Source organism: Hevea brasiliensis, chromosome 11 (assembly GCF_030052815.1).
Source record: "Hevea brasiliensis isolate MT/VB/25A 57/8 chromosome 11, ASM3005281v1, whole genome shotgun sequence".
Taxonomy (NCBI): domain Eukaryota; kingdom Viridiplantae; phylum Streptophyta; class Magnoliopsida; order Malpighiales; family Euphorbiaceae; genus Hevea; species Hevea brasiliensis.
The window spans coordinates 68,838,533-68,845,850 of record NC_079503.1 but is presented as its reverse complement, the minus strand read 5'-3'; the positions used below and the strand labels follow the sequence as shown (position 1 = coordinate 68,845,850).

At 34.3% G+C, this 7,318-nt stretch overlaps 1 pseudogene; it reads left to right on the top strand.

Annotated features, from left to right (window-relative positions):
• The first annotated feature begins 767 nt into the window (after positions 1-767).
• On the top strand, positions 768-7,318 carry LOC110655102 (probable phospholipid-transporting ATPase 5; annotated as a pseudogene).

Here is a 7,318-nt window from a genome sequence, read left to right as displayed (position 1 = left end):
CATTTCATTTTTTATGATAAATTCAATTTTTGGACTTTATTAAATAAATAAAATATGAAAATTTTTATAAATATATAATATAAACATATATTCATTAATTTCAATTATTCTTGACCAACGATATTCACCATATGTCAGTTCACAATTTATCATTTTTATGTTTTTCTGATAATATTCAACAATAAAATAAAAATTTATAGTCTAAACATTTTTATATTAATATCATTTTAAACTTAAATTTTATTAATGAGAAGATTTATGATTAATTATTTATTTGGGTTATTAAAAATTTTATTAATATGTAATTATTTTTATCATATATTTTATTCATTAAAAATTTAAAAAGAATCTAAATTCTAATTTTATCTATATACTTCATTAAATAAATTATTATTATGATCTCTTAACGAGGTTGGTGGTACGTTATAAATTTCGACTAGATACTTTCCCTCATTTAAATTTTTTATTTCTAAAAAAATATAATATATGATATAATACAAATGAAAAACAAAAACACATAGTAAATTCATATCAATGGTATTTTAATTTTGGTAATTTCTGTGGTCTCTCCGATTTGTAATATATATATATATATATATATATATATATATATATATATATATATATATATATATATATATATATATATATATATACATATGTATGCATTTCTGTGGTCTCCCCTATTCGGATATGTCAATGGAACATAGAAAGCTCAGATTTTTATATTCCTAGGAGAGATTTTTTAAATACACTTAGGGTGGCCAATGGAGGGCCTGCAAGCAAGTGCAAGATCCAAGAAACATACAAAATTCAAGCATTGCTAGTCTCTCCCACAAGAAAGATAATTGATGGTGCATAGTTTGAGATAATGAACAAACAAGGCATTTTCAGGGGAAAAAAAACAAAACAAAAAAAAACAAAAACAAAAAACAATTTCTAGGTAGATTTATTTTACTCAAATTTCTTTTTTTCCATTATAGCTATTATTATCAACAGCTTTTACCTTGGACTTGAGTATACAAAGTGTATGGCATTGGACGACGAGTGTTGTTCTTGAAGTTTGTGTCTTAGTTCTATTTTAGTGGGAAGCATTTTCTACCTTTTCCAGAGTTGCCAGAAACTTGAGATAGTAATTTCAATGCAGAAGTCATCTAGAAAGAAAGGGAAGATAAGATGGAGCAAACTGTACTCTTTTTCCTGCTTTCAACCTCACACGATAGATTATGTTCCTGCTCAGGATCTTATTGGTCAGATAGGATTTTCTAGGGTGGTTTTCTGCAATCAACCTCAATTACGCAAGATGAAGCCATACAAGTATGCAAACAACTCTATATCCACAACAAAGTACAATGTTGCAACTTTTCTTCCCAAAGCACTTTTCGAGCAGTTCCGAAGAGTTGCCAATCTTTATTTTCTCTTGGCAGCATTACTATCTTTCACTTCATCTCCTGTTAAACGTGAAACTCTGATTGTTCCATTGGTTATTGTTGTGGGAATTAGCATGATTAAGGAGGCTGTTGAGGATTGGTACAGGTTTTTGCAGGTAATTGAAGCATTTGTTCCTTCTTTCTCTTTTTTTTTTTTTCATATTTTATATAATTGACTTTGACTAAGACTCGAACTCGAGACCTGATAGTCTTAAAGAGACTCTCGTGCCACTCATTGGTCTTTTCCTTATTTCTTTCTTTGTTTCTAGTTTATATCATTTAATAATCCATCAGCTTTCCCATCAGTACTCTTTCTTCCACTTCAAGGACACATACAGAATGAATGAATTTTCACTTGTGTTCAACAAATTAGTGTACAGGTTTAACTTGTGTCCTGCCATAGCAGAATTTCTTGCATAAACTTGCATTTTATGTAAATATTTCTAAGTTGAATTTGGTTCAGGTCAAATTTTGTGGTTTGATATGATTTTCTGCTATATTGTTAAATTTCTGCAGGATATGAATGTAAACAATAGAACTGTAAAAGCTCATGCAGGAAATGGCATATTTGTGGATAAATTTTGGAGAGAACTTTCTGTAGGAGATGTTGTTAAAGTTAATAAGAATGAATATTTTCCAAGTGATCTTCTTTTACTATCTTCAAGCTATGAAGATGGTGTTTGTTATGTGGAGACTATGAATCTTGATGGAGAAACAAATCTGAAAATAAAGAGATGCTTGGAAGCCACTCTTGGATTGAATGAGGATGAAGAATTTAATCAATTTCGAGCCACCATTCGATGTGAGGATCCTAATCCAAGCCTTTATACCTTTGTTGGGAATTTAGAGTTTCAGGATCAAACGCATCCTTTATGCCCTTCTCAAGTGCTTTTAAGAGATTCAAAACTTCGAAACACAGACTATGTTTATGGAGTTGTGATCTTCAGTGGAAATGATACGAAAGTAGTAAGGAATTCCACTAGGGCACCATCTAAAAGAAGCCAGATTGAGAGAAAGATGGATAAAGTTATCTACCTTCTTTTCTCTGTACTGCTTGTGATTTCACTGATCACTTCCATTGGGTCTGTACTGTTTATGAAATCTGACATGGTTCAATGGTGGTACCTTCGTTTGCAAGATCCTGAAGATCCAAAGCCTGTAAAATCAGGTTTTCAACAGTTCATAAGGGCCTTTATTTTGTATGGCTACTTGATCCCCATTTCCCTCTATGTCTCCATTGAAATTGTCAAAGTTCTGCAAGCTATGTTCATTAACAAGGACATAGAAATGTATGATCAAGTGACCTGTAAGTCAGTTGAAGCTCGAACTTCAAACTTAAATGAAGAACTTGGTCAAGTAAAAATTCTTCTGTCAGATAAAACAGGAACTTTGACGTGTAACCAGATGGAATTTCGGAAATGTTCAATTGCAGGAATTTCATATGGGGGTGCCTTGAATGAAGTTGATCTTGCTGCTTCAAAACGGATGAATAATGATGTTCAGGCAAATCGATTTAGTATTGAAAATTCAGGTTCAACAAGCCAAATCTTTGAAATGTTTGAGTTCTCTTTAGCTGATATTAGCATCCAAAATGCTGTTTTAGAGGATCAAGAAGGTCTGGACTTTTTGAATTCTGGAAACTCAAGAATTTCTAATGTGGGGAAAGAAACAGTTGTCAAGGGTTTCAACTTCAGGGATGACAGGTTGATGAACAATCAATGGATTTATAGATCTGATCTGTTTAATGTAACAATGTTCTTCAGAGTAATGGCTCTATGTCACACGGGAATTCCTGTTGAAGGTGATGAAACTGACAAGCTCAAATATGAGGCGGAGTCACCAGAAGAAGTAGCCTTTCTGATTGCTTCACAAGAATTTGGATTCCAATTTTGCCAGAGGACACAGTCCATATTGTTTCTTAAGGAGCTTGACCCTTCCTCTGGAAAAAAGGTGAAGAGGTAAATCTTTCCATATACAGTCATTTACTGCTGCTTCTCCTCATTTTCTGGTATACCCCTCCTCGCCCTCTCGAAACTGTCATCTGCATTCCATTCTGTAAACTTGATATCAAGATTATTTTCAGGGAATACAAGCTGTTGCATTTGTTGGAGTTCTGTAGTTCTCGCAAGAGAATGTCAGTAGTAGTAAGCGATGAAGATGGTAAAATCTTTCTTCTTTGCAAAGGAGCTGATAGGTATGCCACCTATTCACCGAATTTGGTTGAATCTGGTTGTGCATTGTATATTACATGAAACCCAATTATGACATTTTCTTTATTCCCTTCCTCTTCTAATTATTACTTCCTGTTGTTAAGTTTCTAATCTAAGGAGAGCTCGAGTCTTTGATTGGTATCTCATTTTTCTACTGATTTTGGTATCCAGTGTCATCTTTGATAGGCTTGCAGATAATGGTAGGGCATACCAACAGGCTACAACTTCACATCTATCAAGTTATGCAGAAGATGGTTTACGGACTCTAGCATTTGCTTATCGAAGACTTGATCAGGCTGACTATGAACAATGGAACTCAATATTTACCAAGGCAAAGACTACAATAGGCCCTGAAAGAAATGAACTACTTGAGAAAGCATCTGAAATGATCGAAAAAGATTTCATTTTATTAGGAGTTGCTGCTGTTGAGGACAAGTTACAAAAAGGGGTTAGCTCTCTCTCTCATGTGTGTGTGCATGCATGCGTGTATGCGTATGCGTATGCGTGCAATCATGATGCATGCAAATGTTCGCATTTGTTGAAATTATAAGTTCAGTGACATGTGATTGTGACCTAAACCAGGGCTCCTATTTCCTACAAAGAATATTTACACATGTAGAGTATGTGAATAACTGATAAATCTTTCTGCACTTTGCAATAGGTTCCAGAGTGCATAGATAAACTTGCTCAAGCAGGGCTAAAAATATGGTTGCTCACCGGTGACAAGAAAGAAACAGCAATAAATATTGGGTGAGGCTTACTATTATTTGATTAATTTTTGCAATCCTAGAATTACAGCTATATGAAGGTAAGGAATATGGGGAATCCATCCTAAAAAATTTCATGTTCTTTCCTTGGTTTTTCCCCCAAATTTTGCAGATTTGCTTGCAGCTTACTTCAACAAGGTATGAGACAATTCCACATATATTTAAGAGAGGAAGCTGAATCTAACAACCAAATGAAGGTGCATTAAATTCCAAGAACACTACTCTAAGAAAGCTTCAATTCCTTTATGGTTACTGAAGTAAACAAAAAGTTGGAGATTGCTGCTTTTCTTTGTTAGTAATGCTAATATCTTTCCTGTTCCTTGTTTTTCAGGCTATGAAAGAGGAAATTTTACATCAAATTGAAAGTTCATATCATGTGATGTGCACGGACAGCGATAGAAGTTCACCCTTTGCTTTGGTGCTTGATGGAAGAGCTCTTGAAATCGCTCTGCATTGTGATATTAAGTGCAAGTTCTTACAGTTGGCTTCTAATTGTGCTTCTGTTATTTGCTGCAGAGTTTCTCCAAAACAGAAAGCTTTGGTATAGTTTTATCTTGTTTCCAAAATTGCATTTATCTGAAGTTGACAGTTCAAGTGTTCAACTAAAAGTAATAATCTGATGAATTTTTGACAAAATTTGAAATAACTTCATTTTCTATTTGCCTTTGAGTTAACTCTTTTAAAATTTCTTGAGACCAGTTTAAACAAGAAAATGCTTTTTTTTTTTTTGAAAAGAAAATTCTTTCCATGCACTACACTTACTGCTAACGTGAAACTTATTTGTAAAACCCAGTAACAGATAACTCTACTGGTGGGAGACATGATGATCCAAACTTCATACTTACATGCATATAATTACAGCTATCTAATACTCTTCCACTGAGCTGGGTTGGAACTAAATTTCGTTTTTGATCACCAAGAATTGCTATCTTTTTCCTTTTTGTATGCATGTGTATTAAAATGAATATTATCCAGTATGAATTAGTCACATAGATATGGAACTTCCAGATTACTCGGTCTGTAAAGGAGCACACTGGTAGTACAGTCTTGGCAATTGGAGATGGAGCAAATGATGTTGGCATGATTCAAGAAGCTGACATTGGAGTTGGAATCAGTGGCCAGGAAGGCAGGCAAGTAAGTTCAGAAATTTGTAGCCAGGAAACTGACATTTCAAATGCTTAGAATTTGTCTTTTATCTTCCTTTATAGTTTATTTTAAGCTTGATTTCAAGATTCAAATGTCTGGAAAGAATATATATATTTTATTTTATTTTGTTTTATTTTTCCTTTCCCAATTGGAGCTATGAAAATTGTTCTCTGAGTTGGCTTGGAAAAATCTGCAGTGCCTTAACTTTTCTGCTGTTTATGAACTCAATCAAACAGATAGAAAAAGAATGCCTGATAGCACCAATTTAATGCCTGATAGCACCAATTTAGGTATCTTAACCCAGTGTATAGAAAATTGAGTACCTTAAAAGACTATAAGTTCACTATATAGACCGTCGCAAAAAACATTGATGATGGACTTATCACTTATGGTATTTCTAAAAGCTTTTATGGTATTCTGTCATGCAGGCAGTCATGGCAAGTGACTTTTCGTTGCCTCAATTCCGATTCTTGGAGAGATTACTTATAGTTCATGGGCATTGGTGCTACAAGAGAATATCCAAGATGGTGAGTTTCTTGTATCTCATGGCTTGGGTCTCTTCCTCTAGATATAACTATTTTCTATCCTTGTGTAGGTTCTCTACTTTGTGTACAAGAACATTGTACTTGGTCTCACTCTCTTCTACTACGAACTATACACATGTTTCTCTGGTGAAGTCTTATATGATGCTTGGTATTTGACGATGTTCAATGTCCTCTTAACATCCTTGCCAGTTATATCACTAGGAGTGTTTGAGCAAGATGTTCCATCCCATGTATGCCTGCAGGTAAACCTGATTCAGAACACAATGCACAAGCACAACATTAAAATATCACAATATTAAAATATCGCAATAAGCTTTTGCTCGGTCATATTAGAATTGTTTCTAGAGCTGTGAAATTTTGAATTCAAATCCAGTCATAGTCCAATGAAAAGATATATATATCTACACTAGTCCTTTGTTGTTGGATATGGCTTGAGAATTAATTGATAAGGGGAACACTCACAAACTTTACAGTAAAAGTTGCACTAATGCATCTGCATTTTTCTTAATGACACAGTTTCCAGCCCTTTACAAGCAAGGGCAAGAAAATATATATTTCTCTTGGAGCCGGATCGTGGGTTGGATATTGAATGGCACGGTTGCATCTCTGGTCATATTCCTAGCGAATATGTACATACTTTCCCCTTCTGCATTCATGGAAAAGGGATATGTTCCGGACATCACTCATTTTGGTGCTATTATGTACACTTGTATCATATGGACTGTCAACTGTCAAATTGCTCTCATTATCACTCACTTCACTTGGATCCAACATCTTTTCATCTGGGGAAGCATTGTTTTATGGTATATTTTCTTGCTCGTATATGGTGCACTCCCTCCTGCCTACTCTGATAGAGGATTTCAAGTCATTACTGAATCTATAGGATCAGCACCAATATATTGGATGGTGACATTGCTTGTAGTAGTTGTTGCACTTCTACCCTACTTCATACACATTGTTATTCAACGTCAGTTCAATCCAATGGACGATCATGTGATTCAAGAAATGAAGCATTGCAAGAAAGATATCACAGAGAATCAGATGTGGCTAAGGGAACAACGAAACTCCCAAAAGATGACTCAAATTGGGTTTTCTGCACGAGTTGAAGCCAAAGTTTCTTCATTTGAAGAAGGGTTGCATCGAAAGAAAAGATCAATATAGAGACATCTCTAACAAACAGCCTAATTTTTAAATCTTTGACAAGCAATTCATTGCTCTAG